This window comes from Lepidochelys olivacea, assembly GCF_965140295.1.
Source record: "Lepidochelys olivacea isolate rLepOli2 genome assembly, chromosome: 3".
Taxonomy (NCBI): Eukaryota; Metazoa; Chordata; order Testudines; family Cheloniidae; genus Lepidochelys; species Lepidochelys olivacea.
This window is the reverse complement of record NC_140413.1, coordinates 81,840,596-81,861,005: the sequence shown is the minus strand read 5'-3', so window position 1 is coordinate 81,861,005 and position 20,410 is coordinate 81,840,596. Positions and strand designations below refer to the sequence as shown.

Genomic DNA, 20,410 nt, shown 5'->3' with positions numbered 1-20,410 from the left:
TTGGGTACTTTTTAGCATCATTCTGTTGTATAAAGATGATTCAAGGCTTTGTAAAAGTATTTTCTCCTGGTTTATTTTTATATTAGAAATTCAGGATCGCCCATCTTTTTGTCCCTGGAAGACTCTGAATAAATGGATATTTTGTTGCTTTTTGACATCACAGGTATCAAGGAAGTGAAACCTGAGCAATTGAGAGAGGAAGAAACTCGTAATCAAAATGTTTAAAACTCTGGTTTTCATTTGTCTGGGTTTTCTGGCCACTTATTTAACTCAAACTCCTGATCAAAATAACAACATCTCATTATTAATTAAAGATTCAGAATTCCCACCCTGCAGTTACAGACTGAGAAATCTCCCACTTTAGTTCTCTGGTCCTCCACTGACACCTCAGCAAAACCAGGGAAGACAAAACTTAACAGTTTTGTTATTTAAAAGAAACACACAAGCAGAAACTTTTAGATCTTCTTTCGGTCATAAACAAGTTGAAAGGGGCACAGCCCCATGTTTTTTCCCTTTGCTGATTACCATAAGAATGAAAAATAATAAGTGGTACATTCCTCTGGAAGAAAAATGTCACTTTATGTAAATAGTGCAAATAAAGGTCTTGCTTCATCTAAAATGTCTGCTCTGTTATAGCAGTGTTGTGGTAGCCATGTCAGTCCCTGGTATTGCCAAGTCTCTCACAGCAACTGGGAATTGCAGAAGTGTACAGCTAGGCTAACTAAAAGTTTGTTCTTTGGGCTTGTCTAACAAAATTATACTGTATTAACCAGGGCCGGCTCTACGTTTTTTGCCGCCCCAAGCAGCCAAAAAAACCCAAAAAACAAAAAAAAAAACCACAAACACCTGGTAAATACACCGCCGCCAGAGAGAACAGGAACATCGGAGGGAGCTGCCGCCGAATTGCCGCTAATGGCGAGACCCGAACCAGAAGAGTCGCCACCGAATTGCTGCCGCAGGAAACAACGGAGAGGAGCTGCTGCTGAATTGCCACCAGGGCTGCTGCTGGACTGCTGCCCCAAGATCAGCCAGTGTTGCCCCTTCAGCAGCACTGCCCCAGGTACCAGCTTGCTTAGAGCAGGCCCTGGTATTAACCATAGTGGTATAAGCCACCTAGTGTGCATGCAATTATAATGGTATAGCGGTTAGTCCGTAAGGAAAGAAGAATAAAGCATAAGACACCTTTACACTGGCATAACTGTGTCCACATAAGGGGATGCACTAGTATAACCATTTTGATTTAAAAAAAGAAAAAAAAATCACCCCATAATCGACATAGTTATAGTGGTACAAGGCCTTGGTCACTAGCAGTAATAAGGAATTTTAGGAAAACATTTGAGAAGTCAAGAGTAGTTTTGTTTTTACAGAAGCTTTTTGTTTGTTTTTTAAAAAAGGACTTTGTAAATTACTCCCAGGCAAACAAGTGCCTCAAAGTGTGTGCTTTATTACAGACACATAATAAAACATTAACACACCACCCTTTAAAAATGTAGGTAAAAACAGTAAAGGGAGAGAGGTTCTAAAAGAGAATGTCAAAAGGAGGAGGAAAAGGTATATTAGTGCCAGAAGTGATTAAACTAGAATTCAATTTTGGAGTAACAAGGTTCTGAGTAATGGAAAAAGATGGAATGAGCTAGGGCCCAGCTCAGCAAAGGTTGGCCTCCTGTCCTCAGATACGCTAAACAGGGTGGTGTCTTAACAAACATCCCATCAGACCGAGGCTCAAGAAGGTGTTCTTGAATATAATGTAGCCAGGGCCTACAATATTAAGGGCTTCAAACAAACAAACAAACAAATTCAGTAGTTCCAGCTTAAAGTCAACCCACCACTTCATAGTGAGACAATGTTGGCATAATAAGATTACAGTAGCTCAAGCCAGTGAACATACATGCTGTTGCGTTCTGAACAATTGAGAAGCCCTGCTGAAAGCTCCACTAAATGGGAATTACAATAATCCAGCCTTGTGATCACACCAGCACATGTTGCTATTGCAAGGTTGTCATGAGCTAGGGGCACACACTGTGCACACTGCACAGCTAAAACAAACACTTGCTAATCGTGTCCAGCACGTCTTTCCATGGGAAGGATGTGAACAAAAGTAAGACTAAAATGCTTAATCTGATTCACAATTTCTGAAAGAGTCCCCTCAGTAAAAGCATTCTAACATTGCCCCCTGTCCACCACCTAGACTCCAGATTTTCTGGGCTTGAATGCATCCAGCAGGCAACATTGCCCAGGAATTCATCCGAGCAGAGACTGAACTTGCAGGTCCACGGGGAAAGTTAGACAAAGTTGTGTATCATCAGCACATGGATTAGAAAAGTTGTCAAAAGATCTCAGATATATTGAACATGGAAAGTAGGACAGATCCTTGATGAGAACAGCAATTCAAATACCTGACTGATGATACACAGCTGTGTAACACCACTATTTGCCTCCTTCCTTTCAGGTATTTCTTGAACCATTTGAGGACAATTCCAGACAGACACACAAGCTGTTTCCCTTAGGCCATGTCTACTCTAGGATTTATTTTCTAAGCTTTCTATGATGTTGCCACTAGTTCAGTTAAACCTGGTAGGAATTCTTTCCTAAAATTTCCTAGTGTTGACAAGGCCTTAGTGCTGTAGCAACAAACCCTGGTCAATCATATCAAAAGCTGCCAAGAAGACCATCATGATCAAAATGGCCAAATGACCCTGATGTAATGCCAAGAGGAAATCACTCATGACTGTGACAAGAGCAACCTCAGTTCTCATGCAAGATATCCATGTCTTATAGAAATCCATTCAGACACACCATCATAGCAAGCAAACATTTGACAGTGAAGTGTAAAACATTAGCTCTGTCTAAATAATAATAATAAATAAAAAATAAATATGTAAAGCCTCTGATTTAAAAAAGTAAGTTTGAGTAAGACAGAGAGAAGTATTGGTCAAACATTTAAAGATTTAAATAGCACAAATCCAATATAGCTTAGATATAAAAACAAAAGAAACTAAACAGGGTTATAACCATATTGTCCCAACTCTTATTTAATTTGATTTTTTCAATACTGTACAATGACTCAAAGAATGGAAGGAGAAGTTTTAACGAGTGTCACAATGTCTCCCACATGATCATCTTTCTCCATTATCCAAGAAAAGAAAAAGAAAAAAAAAAAGAAAAAGTGAAAAAGAAAAGAAGCGTTGCAATGACCAGGTTTGTAAGTTGTGATTAAACAAACAACTGTGAAGAACTAAGAAATCCTCTTCCTTTTTGGCATAGGTTCTTTTTAGTTGTAAGTAAACTAGAATACAAGAAGCTAGTTTCTTTCCTCCGTAGCTATTTTGTTTTAACTTGCATATATTTGTGAAAGGTTACTCACCAGCCATTCTAACCTCATTAGTCCCGTGGTAACGTTCATTGCCTCTGAACAAAATGGTTTTAAGTCCTTCTGACAATAGGTCAATGCACTCCGTTGAAAGATTAGGCATCAGTTTCAATATTTGACTAGAGGTTTTTGTTGCTAGTTTTTTTCTTTTGATTACTTACCAGCCCTCAATCTGCCACATCCTGAATTGTATACACATGCATAATAAGCAAATCCCTGAAAGACAGTCATCCCAAACCAAGCAGAGTTGCGACTGGTTTTCTAGTGAAAACTTGCTAACAATGAGCAAGTTGAAAGGTCACTGTGGGTAAGCTGCGTGGCCCCTTTCCCTTTTCTCACTACAGCAACACCTTGAGGACCTTTGATCTAAATGTCAGTGGTGAAAATACACAAACAGATTCTTTCCTATTATACTCACAGGTGTACATTCCTAAAACTGTTACATTCCTTGACCTTCATCTGCACTGAAAATCAGTACTTCAAAAAAAGTAACCCCTTCTCTCCTCAGATCATACCAGTATCAGAAAACAAAGTATCAGTGTAAATATCATATTCTAAACACATACAGCCTGCCTGATATTACACTGCATAAAGCATCATCTACAAGGATAGGACCAGTCTGTTTTGCTACTTTTACTCACATTGAGTAGTAGCTTATTTTGCAGATACTCTGTGAGTAGTCCCAGACTAAGAAGTGAAAAGCATGAGAAAAGAATCTGCTCCTGGGCCAGCCTAGTGGATTTTATGTGTTGAGGTGACCTGGGCTCAAGGCTAACTTGACATACTCATGTCTGTTCAGTAAGAGTTGGCAATGGCATGGTTAGCCTCCAGAAATGTGGCACGAGAGCTTTAGCATGTGTGAAAATATTCTTTTAGGCACCACAATTCCTAGTTTTCAACAACAGTTTAGACAGTGGGGTAAAAAAGTTGCTTTGCCTCCCTAGCCTTTTTTAAGGAATACATTCATATATTGTGTGAGTGTTAAGGATATTCATATCCATCTATTGAGGTGCTTTTACATTACATAGTGTTTTACAGGGCTCTGAAAAGATTAAACACTCTATAAATGTCAAGAGTATAACACACAGACGAAAATTATTATTTCTACTGTGTCAAAAAGTGCTCTATACGTGCTTCTGACATGCCTCAGTTTCTTATACTCATGCACAGCATATTTGAAAGGAATATTTGAAAGAGTAATTAAAAAGCAACTATCTCAAGTTGGCCCAGCTGTACAATATGCTGTCCCCATCGCCTTCGGCTGGAAAGGATTTTGGAAAAGGATACTCAGACTCCCTTCTCTAAAAAATGGCATGGGAAGTAAATACTACTTCCCCAGACCTTCACACACACAAAAAAGAACGGTCTAGAAACAGCATGCAACATATTTTCCAAGACTCATGTAGAAACTACTGCTCTTTTGGGAGGTGGATGTTTAAAAAAAAAAAAACCCATAGATAGTGTGCCTACCTTTTAAAGGTCAATCGCCTGTTTGAGTGCTTTATAGTGGAGGCAGTACTTTCCCCTCTTTTTTAAAAACCTCAAATAATAAATGTCAGTACAGGAGAGGAGAGAAAAGAGAAAGACCACTAAGAGGAGTCAATAGCCAACTTTCCTCTCCAACAATTTTATTCCATGTTTATCAGCAGTTTGGTATTGTACTCCTACCATTACTCTTTTTGTCTTTTGTTTTTTTAAACAAAAGTTGAATTACAAGTATAAAAGCCACCATCTAAAAACCTGCAGGCATTTTAAGAGCTGCAGAGGTTAGAAGGGTAGCTCCTGACTCTAAACGGCACGTATTGTTCCTTTTCCCCCCTTGAATAACAAAAAGGGAGAAGAAAGCTATTACCTGTTTTTACCTCAGTAAAATCCCAATTCATTTTTTTTTAAATTATAGAACAATGTGATTTTATAGAGCAATTGGGTCAAATATCTTGGTCTTTCCTTTTATTGCATTAATAAATTCCATAGAAGGCATATTAAAACAAGTAAGTAATAGCAGAGAAACACCCAAGTAGCATGTTTTAGGATTCTGTCAAAGACAGGACAGATTGATCTAAAGGTATTTAAGTTATTTTAAAAACTGCTCTTTTAGGGCCAGGAGCATAAGAAGCTGATGTGCTTTCACTTGGAAATTGTAAGGAAAGAGATACAAGGCAAGGCTCTGATCCTGCAAACACACCCAAATAACGTTATGGTTGTGCATAGCCCCACTGGGTTCAAATCACACAAGTTAGGCCCTCATCCTACAACTAGATCCATGCTGAAGAGCGTTCTACAGCTCCAAGACTGGTGGTCAGATGGAGAAGAAAGGCTGGAACTTGAGCCTATGATAGTTGTCCGGAGGCAGTGGCTGCCAAGACCTACCTCACCTGCATGGCCTCCTTCTGTCTGGAACACCTGAAGCTTCACTGAGAGAGCCTGTCTTTCAGGGGTCACCAGTTGCACCTGCCCATGATGGGCCTTCAGCAGAGGAAGGGCCTGGAGCACGAGCACCTAGAATTCTATTGCCAGGAGCACATCAGCCTGGCCAGACACAAGCTGTGCACCACCAACCTGGTGCAGGAGGCCAAGACAGAAAAGGAGTCACATCTGAAGAACAAAATGCCAGAGCTGTATAATCGGGTGAAAAAGCTTCTCAGGCATTGGATGAAGTAAGGATGCAGCAAAGACAAGCCAGGGAGACAGCTGCCCAAAATATGGGTTTTCAGAGAAGTAAATTCTTGGGCTATGTCTACACTAGCAAGCTTACAGTGGTGTAGCTGTACCAATTCAGCTGGGCCATTGTAAACCTTCTAGTATAGCCATTCTATGCTGACAATCCCTTGAATGTAATTAATCCATCCCCAATGAGTGGCAGTAGCTATGTTGGTAGGAGAAGCTCTCCCACTGACATAGCGTTATCCACACCAGTGCTTATGTTGATGTAACTTATGCCGCTCGGGGGGTGGTTTATTCACACCCCTGAGCGACATAAGTTATAACAACACAACTGGTAGTATAGACATAGCCTTGGAAATTAAAGCTTTAACTGAAGAAGAAAATGAGGCAATGAGGAAGGTTGAAGAAGAAGAACAGCGAGTTTGTGAGAAGTTTGATTACATCCATAATGTCCTAAGAAAGAAGAAGAATGGATCCATGTGACTGCACCCTTGCCTTATGCAGATCTGATTCCAGAATGAGGCACTAAGAGTGAAATTCTGACCCTGCTGAAATCAGTGAGAGTTTTGCTATTGACTACAGTGGGGCCAGGATTTCATTCTGAGTATTTACAAGATGGAGGCATGTGAGTAGGCCTTGCATAGGCTAAAATATGTAAGAACTACTTTATATATGAATGAGTGTGTGGGTGTTACAGAGTCATGCCCTTAGCTTGTAAATTGATATAGGCATACAAGATCAATCCCTAAATAAATAATTGCAGAAAAAAGCAATCTAGGATTATATGTATAATTTCTTCTGTCACTTTTAAAAAGCAGCTTCAAAAGTTCTTTCAAAAATTTTAAATAAACCTTTCAAAAGTATTCTGCTTGACTGTGGGCAAAATATACATAAAAGCCTAATCATTTCTAATTTTAATAAATACTATTTTTCTGCAAAAATTCTGTTTTAGTTTTGAAATTTCTTATTCTAGCTCCAAAAAAACCACTATTAATCACAGTGTCTATATCTCCCACATCTCTCTATACTCATGCTGTTTCATAATTTACAAAAAAATAGTTGCATTCATAATATCATTGTTATACAAATTATTCTCCATTGCATCAACTACTGTTTTCTTCCAGTTATATTCTTAAGGACTGAACACAGACGTGGTTTATCTTATCAGTATACATGTTAAATCCCAAGGCAACCTTTTATAGCCAAAAAGACACATTGTCAGCACAGAAACTTATGATGCAAGTTTATGCCCCTTAATTTATAATCTAATTAGCATGATCTCCTTTAGCTAGAGGATGCCAAATAACATACAGAAGTTCAAGAGAATCATGAACATAATGAAATAACAAGACTTTCACTTTGATGTAAAATTCTTTCTTACACCTTTGTGATTTCTGGAAATTTTGTTGGACTAAAATCTGAGGGCCAAATTTGGCCTACAATAAAATGTTCTCTACCCATGCATCATTTTATTGGAAGCATAAGTGCTGGAACTAGGGGAGCTGCAGCACCCCTGACTTGCAGTGGTTTCCATTATATCCAGGGTTTACAGTTTGGTTCAGTGGCTCTCAGCACCCCTGATTGGAAGTGAATGTTAACAGGATTGGACCCTTAGCCATGAAGTACCACATCTTGGGGCAGATCCTCAGCTGGTGTAAATTGTCAGTTCTATTGAAGCCAATGCCCTTAAGAGTAAGTGAGGTAAAAAGTAACAAAGTGTGTACTGACAAAAAAAAAAAAAAAAAAAGCAAGAAAGCTTGAAAGCCCCTCCCCCTCCCCCAGCAGATATTAAGGACATTGACTTGAAAAGACAGACATTTCTGAAACTGTCCCACTCAAGATCAATTTGACAGCATTACCCTTAAATTTAGAATTTAGTAAGAACATTTTATCTCACTGGCAATCACATCACCAGGAGAAAATTGAATCTAGACATGCAGTGAAAAGTTTAAAAAATAATATTTTTTTTTGAAAGGCATCAGCTAGTGGCCTTTTACAGCACAGTTTCTACCCACAGAGTTTACTAACTAAAAATGAAAAGGGAAATCTGTACTTGTGCCTGTGTCATGTCACACTTGATAGAGGAAAAAAAAAAAATATACTGCACATATTATTGGTTATTTATATTCCATGGGTAGCCAGTTGAAATTTTGTAGTTTCATACATTTCCTGCTTCAATAAAATTAGTGAAATAATAATTAAATTTTGCTAAAATTAATTAAAACTATTTACTATAATATATTTTATAATTCTGATGTAATAGGAATTTCCTGTTGGAAAGGGTAAGGTAAATTGCTAGTCAATTAAAAAAGGAAACTCACATCTACTTGGAGCATCTACTATCACAGTGTTTTTATGCACACTCTTTATCTATTTATACCGTACTTATATAGCCCTTCATCACCATTGTATCTGGGCCACCATATCTTAATCTTGTTACACTTTCCCCCTTGAAGTTATTGTTTATAAACCCCAGGAATAACTGGGAGCTGATTTTAAAAATAGATATTTATGCAGTGCCCTTTCTTTGCACTGCTGTTGGTAGAAAAAATGTTTAAAAAGGGGAAGATTTTTTTTTATTATCCCCAGCCCTCTTTTTCACAAACATAAAAAAAAAAAAATCCTCAAAACTCACTCTGCTCTCCAAAACCATGAATTCTGACAACTGTATAAAAACAATGACTACTTCCATATAGTAATACTTCATTTTGCTAAAAAAAATAACTTTGTTTACAGAACTGTTAAAAGAATGTAGGCAGCAATCCGCCAAATTATATTCTGCTTTAAAAGGGAAAGAAAACTTTAGTTTGACCCATTGCAAATGAGCTGTTTTAGTAACAGTGCCCTCACAAATGCTCATTAGCCAGTTGATAAAGAGAAACAATTATTTCTCCACTTTACTGACCAAGCAATGCTTACTATTCTTAATACATAAGATGTACAGATTCAAATGTGTAACTTACTACTAGTGATACTGCAGCCTGGTTAAGAAAAGTGTCAAGAATTTGGCAAACAGAGTAAAGTCATTTTGGGGGGGAAGTGGGTGTGGGGGCACCCTTTCTAAACTCCTTTACATCAAACAAGCTGATAATAAGAGGGTTGCCAACAACAGTGTTTAGGAACCTTTAATCACAAATGCAGCATCATCAGGAAGCTATTTATAACACACCTACATCTGGTAAGCTAGACAAGACTGGAATGTTTCTAAATATAATAACACTTCTATTCAGGTGTGATTTAAAATGTCTGATTTTAAGGAGGACAAGTACATTTAAGAGCTCTGAGACGGATTACAACATATATGATTAATAAAACATAAATCCTATTATAAGAGAAAAGCCACCAAAGGCTGAATGGAGGAGGGAAATAAGGAAAATGTTATTCTGTCTTCATTCTTCCATGCTTCTGGAATGTGGGTAGATCATAGTAAAACTTTAAGTGGCAAGAAGATTAAAGGAAAACTGTTAAAGCCAAGAAGGACACTAACATCATCTGGGGTAAACTGGCACAGTTCCACTGACTTCAATGTATCTATGATGACTTACACCAGCTGAGGATCTAGCCCACTGGCTTTACAGAAGGTAGGGTCTATTAAAATTGTGATTAATTTAGAATCAAGGCTTCCATAGCAATTAAAGCACATCCTGCCCTAGCTAGAAGCCGCATTGTCGCAGTATTTTTCTTTTTGTTTTAAATAGCTTTGTAGGCACATTCCCTAATAAAAGATACAAACCTAAGCACATTATCAACGTTTATTATTTCATAGCATCTTCAGGAGTGCCAGGCACATGATAGAAAATACCTCAAAAACAGGTTTCTGCCCTGCAGATCTTACAGTATAAGGACCAATCATTCTGAAAACCCTACCAAGTGTATTGCTTATTATTAAAAATAGTCCCAATGACTTCAGTGGAGTGCCTCACAGTAGCAAGAACTACGTTCGTATAAAGAACAGGAGTACTTGTGGCACCTTAGAGACTAACAAATTTATTTGAGCATAAGCTTTCATGAGCTACAGCTCACTTCATCGGATGCCATATAGTTCATATAGTAAGCTGTAGCAAGTGATGGACTTGGCAAACAAGAGAGGAGACCAAAACAGAAAAACACAACTTACGGAGATATGGTAATATAATTACTCAGTTTAGGCATGCATACATATATTTTTGTGGATCAAAATACATTGTGTGTGTGTTTCTGTGGACTTAGGACACATTTTTCATACATGACATTGCAGAAGAGGATCTTTAAAGCCTTGTCTTTGGACATTTTTATTGTATTAGAATATGACTATGTCACAAATTCTAATATGACACATTTAGTGAAGATGTGCCCTAAGAGTGACTTGAATAAGGTGAAGGAATTAAGAATAGTGGCAAAAATTCTTAATAGCAGCTCCCACATGGTTTCATGCTTAGGCATACATCCCATGCACTGAAAAGTATAACTATAGAAAAAAACATTTTGTCTAATATTTAAGGCAAAAAATGGAAAAGGATGCCAACTATGAAACTAAATTAGCTGCCAGCACTCAGAGGTTTGCAAAAAATGAAGCCAAATTTCCATGATATTTACTGCAATATTTACTTAAACACCATAAGTCTAGAAACCATTGTCATAATTTTAATGCTTCTAGTGAAAAAATAGTAGCAACTTATAATATCCAAAGTTCCAGCTGGAAATGCAGTACCTAAATATTTTCCATTATCTTCCTAAATATCATTTGGGACAACTGAATCAGTAGCGTTAACGACAGAGACAAATAAATATATCAGCTACACAATGCCAGTTACTTTTTTCTGTGCTATTTTCTGGGCTTCAGGTGTTTCAGTGTAATACTTCAACAACAACTACTTAGTATTTTGTATTTAAATTTTTACAAAGTTAACATTTAGAATGGTACCATTTGTTGTGTCTATGTATGATTGATCAGCTTAATATAAAATGTAAAAAAAATGGTAGAGTCTTTCAGCAATACGTAGTTTGTAGAGAAATAATTGATTTATTTTATTAGTTGACAATTGCTGCTTTTAAGACATAAGATAGAACCTTAAGTTGCATTTATCTTCTAGCCACTGGTGTGAATTTTGCAAATTAATAAAACATGAAATCAAGTATACAGCATTACTGAAATGTAGTTCTGTTCATTAATGTTGAAAAAATATAGTTGTCTATTTATGACTCTTTCCGAGCATAATAGTAACTGTACTGTAGTGTATTTTGTAAAATTAAGGAAGACTTAGAAACATGAGATCTCACACTACAGCACTGTGCTATTATCAGTTTGCTGAGACCATGAGTGATAGATACTGATGCTTTTGGCAAGATTTAGCAGGTTCATGAATCAGCAAATGAGAGTGCAGCTCTTCTGTAATAAATCTTTTCATAAATGTTCATATCTTAAGGATATGCTCATTTCCTATTTCTGTATTTTACAGTTAATTTTATTAATACATCCCCTTCCACATATTTTTATGTTGGATTGTAATGTTACCTAATAATTCTACAAGGAAAAATTACATGTTAAGATGAGGAGGACTGAAAAATTACAGCCCATGTAAGTCTTAGAGTTTTTTTTAAATGCTTATTATTTGTTAGGATCATACAAAGAAAACTATATATTTCTTTGAAATTTTATTAATTGCTTTCTAGAAATAAATTCACTATTATTTCAGTTGGAAAATTTAACAGTTCTTACACAATACATTTCTAGCTGATTGATGAGGAAAATAAACCCTGTTTGTTTTTTTTAAATATAGATTGTGCAACTAATTATTCAAAGTGAAGCTGCTATAGTAGATTATATTCATTATCACTTCCAGCTACACCACTTTACAAAAGTTATAGAATTTGTTACACATTTTAGGGTATCTCACATGCTTAAATAATTTTTCCAAACAAAATTATTTGCTCTTTTAATTTTATTTTTTTTGTTAAGTATTAATTTGTGGGATTCAACAACTACCACCTCTTGCAAATGCAGAAATACAAATTGTTTAGAGGCATAAGCATTGTAAATATGATACAATTAAAAAGAAAATTAAAACAATTTGTCTTATTTGTAAGAAAATCTCCTCAAAATCCTCTCTGTATATTGTAAAGTTTTATAGCTGATGGAATTAAGATTTAGCATTTATCAATTAAAACAGAATTCACTTGGAATAGAGAGTTAAGACTTGAACTAATTTGTCAACCACGATTATCACTTGGAAGGACATTCAGTTTATTAAAGACAACTACTGTGTGATAAGGACAGGATAGATACTAATAACCATGCCGTTTAAATTGCTTGAGTTGGCATTATGCCCAAGTTCTTCAGCTCAGTATATCAACGCACTTGTTGCTGGCAAAGAAAGAGAGGAACTCCCTCAGATCTGAAAATACCATACAAACTTCTCTTTCAAAATAAACGATGAGAATGAACTGTCCTGCTCACTCCCTATGTTTCCGTTTGGCAGAGAGGAGAAAGACAAAACTATCACAGTCCAATAAAAGAAACTATCTTCCTAAATAGTAAAAAATGGGAAAGAATAAAGATGTTAGGGCTCTCATTTTGAAATTAATTTATACATAGTAGTCCTACGTTTCGCTTATGTTAATGCTGCAATTATAAACAAAGAGTTCCGTTGTCTAATTGACCATTTTCCCCACCCCCCCTCAACCCCTCTAAAAAAAAAACAAAAAAACTTCTTGCTTTCACTTGACTAACCTATGAAAAGTAGAAAACTCCTGGTGAATCCAATGATTTTCTTACAGTTTATTACTTTAAAAATAAGTTTATATTAAGCTGCTTCAAAAGAAATAAAACGAACACATTTGTTTTTATTTTAATTTAAATCAAGACAAGATTGATGCTATCACGCAATTTACAATAGCTATAGAAAGTGTTTTCTTGGCCCATTGTAAAGCTGAGATGAAGAAGGTATTTTACGCACAACCATTTCCTTTCACTTTACACCAAAAGTCAAATTAAGTTTATATTTGAGACACCTTGAGTATTATTTGTGTGAAGTTAGACGTCAATTTCATACGTGGAAAAACAACGAAAACATGTTTTCATCATCTTCTTGTGTCCCTGTTAAAGAAAACGTGTATTCTCTTTGGACAGGAAGAATTCCTTAGCTCTAACTAACATCCCGGTGTATAACTGAAACAAACGACATGTTTGCTAAATACTTTATATTACTCCATTTGTTCAAATAGTGCCTAGTAATGGGTTAGCATTACCCTATTCATCAGGAGTTCAGTTGAACAAATATAGGAGTTTTGCTGAGACAATGGGCCTCAGCTGCATGACAAATACACGATATAGCCTTGAATTTTAATCTTTGGTGAAAACGTGTCTTACCTTTTTGCAAATCGTCCTCCAGCGTCTTCAAGTGAATGATCTAGAAAAATAAAAACAAACTCCAAATGTAATAGGGCAGAATTTGAATCCAACCATCCACTTTGCTAGTTTTTGTCCAGACTAGTTCCTCGCCGTTTGAACTACAAACAGCAACTTTCCCGTGACATTTATTTTTACTAGTGAGCAATAAAATCACCCCGTTGTCCAATTAATGTGCACATCAGCGTTTCCATGTGCCTTTCACCATCTTGTACGGGGGGAAATGGAAAGGCAAAGACATAAAATAGCATCAGTGACAAGAGTTTCAACTCATTTATAAATCCAGATAAAAGTTAATAGTTAAACTCCTTCCTCTCTCCTCCACCCTCCCAAGTGCTGATATCCTTTAAGAAATGCACTGTTTTTGTTCTCTTTTACCAGAGGCTAGACAATCTGTCAACATCTCCACTTTATTTACGGGTTGAGCAACAGCAGTTCCTCAAACATCAACATTTTACGTTAATCCTAGAGATAATCCACTTCTCTAAAACTAAGAGATCTGCCAGCATCTGTATTATTTATTTTTAAAAACCAACAGTAAGAGTCTCGATCTATCTTCCCTGCGTTCAGAAACGAGGAGGAAAACTACCCCAGAATCTCTCCACTTTCAGTTCCCTTTCCCCGCCCCTCACCCCAGGCAGCCCCCCACAAAAACATCCCCCAGATTCCCCCACCTGCTCAAGTCTAGGGGGGATTTCACAGGAGGAAACAAAATCTTCCAAGTGGTTCCTTTCGGGCGATTTCTTCAACCCGTCTGGAGGTCTAAACCTGAAAAACAAACACCTCTATTGAATGCAAACGAAGCTTTGGGGGACTGAGTTAATTCTCCAGCAGACAGCTACTCTCAGTGTCTGGTTACACAAACATACCTACAGACAGGTTGGGGAGAAATCCCTTAGAAACCAGAAATAAATGCAAAGGGTGGTGTTGTTTGGGCGGGGAGGGGGGGGGTCTGAAGAGGGCAAAGACACCCCCAAGGGAGCATGCCCCGGGCAGCTTTAATGCCGGGACGAGGAGGCAGGAAGGGGTGTGTGTCCGGGGGGGGGGGGGTATTAAAACAATAGGAACAAGCTGGGAAGGGGCAGATGCTCTAGCAAGTTTGAAAGAGCTCGTGAGAGAGGGGGAGGCTTTCCTCTAGCTAGAGGGAGGGGCGTGTGGTCGGGGGAGGGGGAGCAGGGCTCCAGTGCCACCCAGCCCCACCCGCACTCTTGGCCACTGGCCCCCGCGCCGAACTTACCTGCGGTGCCCGCGGGGCGTTGGGGGCCGGCGGAGGCTGTGGCTGCCGGGAGCACGGAGCCCCCTGCCTCATCGCTCCCGGGCACAAAAGGAAGCGGGACGGCCGCCGCACCGAGCCCAGGGCGGGGGGAGCAGGCGCCACCCCAGGAGGGACACAGCCCCCAGAAAGCTTATAAATCCCCGCGGGCGGCCCCGCCCCTCCTCCGCCACCGCCTCACAGCGGGGGGCAGCGGCCCGGGGGGCCTCGCGCTCTCATGGTCTCCCCGCGGCGGGCCCGGCTTCCAGGGGCGAGAGACGCGGCGGGGGGGGGGGGCAGTTCACCGGCCTGTTGCCCTGCCGCGGGGTGGCGGTGGGTTTACTGGGGGGAGGTGTTGCGCGGGAGTAGCACTGGCTGGACCCGGCAGCAGTCGCCGCCGCCGCCTCAGTCACACGCCGCGCTCGCCCCGGCTACTTCATTGATCTGGGGGCGGTGTGTGTGTGTGTGTGTGGTGGTGGGGGGGGAATCGCCAGCTCCCCAAATCTCCCCCTTCACCGTGCCCAGACCCCTGTGATTGGGCAGCTTCCCATCTGTCACGTGACACTTCCCCCCCCCCCTGCGGAGCTGCTTCACTTTCACTTCGGTCCCGCAGCTAGGGATCCGGGGCGGGGGGGGGTGACAGCCTTTGGGAGTGGGGTGCCTGGGAAAGTGACAGTGTCTCCTGGAGAGGGGGCAGGAGGCCGGGTGTAATGGGACTGGGGCAGCAAGGGGATGTGTGTGGGGGGAGAGGGTAGAAAGGTTGCCCCCCCCAAAGATAGAGGTGATTGATGAGCCCTGAAAACTCCCCTCGCTCCCCAGCTAAGGCTGCCCGCTGTCAGTACAGCTCAAGGCACACGCACTAAGACACACTCTCGCCCTCCCCGAGCCCCAGTCCCAGCAGGGGCAGGCGAACAGTCCGGTTGCGTGTGGCTCTGACTTAGCTGTGCTGCCGCCGCAGAGGTTACAGCCCGGGGGCTGGGAGCTCTTGCAGTAAAGCACATTTTCTTACTTTAAATAGAAGGGGGTGGGAAGGAAGATGGGTGGACTGGGCGTGGAGCCTTATAAGGAGCCTGCTGGTGGGAAGCCTCCCGGTGGTGCGCTGGAGGGGGTTTGCGGGGGGCCTTCGTTAATACTCCAGGACCAGATGGAAGGCTGGGTTGGAATGATTTCTTTGCTTTCTGATGGAACTCACACCCACTCTGGAAACTACTTAATCATCTCTGCCAGCGAGGGTTTATCTTAAGGGCTGATAACAATCCAGCTTCAGAGCAAGCGCTCTGCCTTTTGAATAGCAAATCGCATCAGGTATTTTCAAAAGGTTTCCAATGCAAGAATACCTTAGGTCCCTTTTCAAGGTCTTCCACATCTCTCTTCCCCTGCTTTCCCTCCCCCCGCCCCCCCAGCCATTTGAAATGCTCTGCACACCCAAGATTACTCAAATCCAACAGGATACTACTCTAACAATACACTCAGTGACCCATGTTTATACTAGTGATGAGGCTGGCCCAGTATACATTTTGAGAGCTAAGTGTAAACATTTCCAGCATGTGCACTTTAATACAAGTATGTCAGATGTTGTCTCCTCCCTCCTTGGTTATGATGTAGTGGCTTTGTTAAATGGGAAAAGGAAAGATTAGATTCCCCCTCTTTTTACTGCAAGCAACCTCATAAGAACAGCTATACTGTATCAGACCAAAGATCCACCTTGCCCAATATCCTGTCTTCCAACAGTGGCCAATGTCAGGTGCCCCAGAGGGAATGAACAGAACAGATAATCATCAAGTGATCCATCCCCTGTCACCCATTCCCGGCTTCTGGCAAACAGAGGCTAGGGACACCATCCCTGCCCATCCTGGCTATATTTCTGGTATACTGAAAAAAGAAAAGGAGTACTTGTGGCACCTTAGAGACTAACCAATTTATTTGAGCATAAGCTTTCGTGAGCTACAGTTCACTTCATCGGATGCATACTGTGGAAAGTGTAGAAGATCTTTTTATACACATAAAGCATGAAAAAATACCTCCTCCCACCCCACTCTCCTGCTGGTAATAGCTTATCTAAAATGATATTACCAGCAGGAGAGTGGGGTGGGAGGAGGTATTTTTTCATGCTTTATGTGTATAAAAGATCTTCTACACTTTCCACAGTATGCATTCGAGGAAGTGAGCTGTAGCTCACGAAAGCTTATGCTCAAATAAATTGGTTAGTCTCTAAGGTGCCACAAGTACTCCTTTTCTTTTTGCAAATACAGACTAACACGGCTGTTACTCTGAAACCGGTGGAAAGTATAGAAGTTCTTTTTATACACACAAAGCATGAAAAAATGGGTGTTTACCACTACAAAAGGTTTTCTCTCCCCCACCCCACTCTCCTGCTGGTAATAGCTTATCTAAAGTGATCACTCTCCTTACAATGTGTATGATAATCAAGTTGGGCCATTTCCAGCACAAATCCAGGATTTGTGCTGGAAATGGCCCACCTTCATTATCATACACATTGTAAGGAGAGTGATCACTTTAGATAAGCTATTACCAACAGGAGAGTGGGTTTGTTGGGGGGTGTGGGGGGTGGGGAGAAAATCTGGATTTGTGCTGGAAATGGCCCAACTTGATTATCATACACATTGTAAGGAGAGTGATCACTTTAGATAAGCTACTACCAGCAGGAGAGTGGGGTGGGGGGAGAGAAAACCTTTTGTAGTGGTAAACACCCATTTTTTCATGCTTTGTGTGTATAAAAAGATCTTCTATACTTTCCACAGTATGCATCCGACGAAGTGAGCTGTAGCTCACGAAAGCTTATGCTCAGATAAATTGGTTAGTCTCTAAGGTGCCACAAGTACTCCTTTTCTTTTTGAGAATACAGACTAACACGGCTGTTACTCTGAAATCTGGTATACTGAGTTTATCAACTATTAAGGGGGGAAAATTTTCAGAGAGTCCTTTGTTAAACTATTGGCATAATTCAAATGGTAGGAGCCAACTGGGAGGGGTATTCCTCCTCCATTCAACAGTTCTTGAACTTCCTCTGAAATTATGATTACCTGCACTACACTTAAATTGCTAATGGGAGAGGTGGTCAGGTCAGTGACCACATTGCAGAGTGGACAATTACACAAAGATGTGATAGCATTTATTTTGTTAATTATTATCTCACATGTAATATTCAGATAAAACATGATGCCTTGTGTGAGTCAATTGGCATTGGCTTTTTAATGCTTTTATTTAAGTTCTTGCTTTCTGTCATTCTATCAGCAGTCGCCAAACATGGAATATCTCACCTTCATCACCTTTAATGAAGTAATCTTCAGCCATATTCCCCTGGGAACTGACCATAAACACAGCTGTAAAGTTGATGAGCAGTGGCACATGCATGCTGTAAGACACTGGAGTGCATTAAAATTTTGCTCCATATCATATAAGACTACTTGAGAAAGAGCAATCTCTGACAACTTGTAGGTTCCATGAATAGGCAAAATATACCTGGGATCATACTACTGCAAGGAAAAGAATAAAGGCTATATAATATAGATTCTGTCTACATCTATGGTCAATGACACCGGCTTCAGAAGAAGGTGTAAAATCTCAGATAATATTATAATATTTTACCATAGGAGATTTTTTTTCTGACCCAGTTTATGCCTGGAACCATTAGCCATGATAGTTTTTGTCACTTTTGTCTTAGTGACTGTAACTGAAAAGGAAACTTGTTCATAAATGTTTATTTCTTGTTTGACTGTATGGTAGTGCCTCAACAGTATGCTGTTGCAGTGAGTTCCACTCATTAATTACGCTTTGTGTAAACAAATATTACCTTTAAACTGTTTTAAACTGAGTCCCTGTTAATTTTAGTATTCTCCAATGTCCTTTTAATATGTGGAACTTTCATTAGGAGTACACAATAGTGCTACTCCGTACCATTCATAATTCCATCAGATAGTCCCTTAATCTTCACATTTCAAACACGGGGCCAAATTCTGCCACCTTTACTCACACTGAGTAGCACCTTACTGTGCCAGACAGCGCAATGAAATCAATAGACTCATTCAGAGTAAGATACTACTCACTGAGTATCTGACAGAATCTGGCTCTAATTATATGGTTCCCCCATCTCTCTCCATCTGTAACCATAACATACTCACTAAACAGGACTAATGGCTTGAGCTGGGGAAAGAAAACATTTTAACAATAATTGAAACACTGTTAAACAATAGTGTTATTTACTGAATGAGAACACTGAAACATCATTAGTGAAGGTGGTCAAAAGCAACGCACATAAAGCACCTTGCAGGGAGAGTGAATAGATGACTCAGACAATCTGTCATCTGATTTTGTGAAAAGATTAAAACAATCCTAGCCAAACATCACCAGGGCTATGGTGATTTCAGGAAGAGCATTATGTTTTCCCCCAACTGCATTTGTGTCATACCTTTCCACCTTCAGTTGCATATAAGACTGCAAAGAAAAAGGACACAATAGAAAGTGAGGGGAAGGAGTTTTAAAAATTTTGGTTTAATTTAAAAAAAGAAATCAACCCATCTGTGTGTAACCTTATTTTCTTGACAGTGCTTTTATATTAAATATTTAAAACTACATTTTTTTTACTTGGTATGAGGATAAACTTGGGCCTAAAATGTATGAAATTACATCATTTATGTGTGTTTGTTTGTTTTACTTTAACGTTAGGAAAAGTGGTCTCAGAAAAGTGTGTGACTATCTGACTAAGGAATTTCTGCACCTCAGAATTACAGGCACCTCAGAATTACAGACACTTATGATGTTGTTGCTGCATGATGGGAAAGTATTTTTAATACTCCATATCAGAAACAGAGTGGATTGGAATCCAAGGTGAAATGGCCTCCATTTGCCAGTTCAGGTGCAGTGACTGAGCCAGCCCACTCAGGATGAACAGGCTGGGTCTGATGTGCTGATCTATGATTTCTGTTTAGCAATACTGCCATTTGCCAGCATTAGAAAAACAGAAGACAAGTCCAAACAAATGCATGAAATGAATTTCCATTCTGAAATACCCACAATCCTTGTTTCTGCTTGATGTACGCTTGTGGACTGCATCTTTCCCACTAACATTTCATTCTGAAGTGAACAGGAAACCTACCGGAAAATGCTCTGGGACAAGGTTAATTCTAACTCCCTTTTTTCCAGTCTCCCTTAGTTAACCATGCTAAGTTAGTCTCCCTAGCCACATCAAATCATCAAACAGCCCATCTCAGAAATTTATTGTTTTAATGAGATCTGTGTCCAGATTTTAATTTGATTAAATTTTGTGAAAATGAACATGTATCCATTATGTTATGTAGAACTCTCATTGAGGTCAGTGTAATTCCATTAATTGATCTAGGGTAGTATATGGCTCTTAGCATACTGCTGACACCAATAATAAAACCTCTTTATTAAATATATATTTGTAGCAGCTCTAGTTTCTGCAATGTCAGTGTCTTGTACTACATTAGATTCACCAGAACTCTACCTGTGGATGGAGGACAGTAAGGTACATTTCCATATCACTGCAAGGACCAGATTCTCCCCTACAGCCTCTCAGATGATCCTGACTCCTAAGCAGTTTCAATATCATTTTTAATAAAGTTAATATCATGCAGAAAGTTTTAAAGCTAACCCCAGTATTTTGTCTAATGAATATTGGAACACTGACCAAATGCATGAATATGGAGTACAGATGTCTCCATTCTTTATGCAGCTGGGCCAACTAATTCAGGTT

General features: G+C 39.6%; 1 protein-coding gene across 1 annotated transcript in view; it reads right to left on the bottom strand.

The window, feature by feature from the left end:
- The window catches only part of PRDM1 (PR/SET domain 1), a 115,831-nt gene extending 101,053 nt beyond the window's left edge, over positions 1 to 14,778 (bottom strand). Inside the window, exons 1-3 of the mRNA XM_084624793.1 lie at positions 14,659 to 14,778; positions 14,096 to 14,189; positions 13,383 to 13,422 (exon numbers count right to left, since the gene is read on the bottom strand). The gene's annotated coding sequence lies outside the window, so the exon portion shown is untranslated. The remainder of the gene's footprint in view (positions 1 to 13,382; positions 13,423 to 14,095; positions 14,190 to 14,658) is intronic.
- Between the last annotated feature and the right edge of the window lie 5,632 nt (positions 14,779 to 20,410).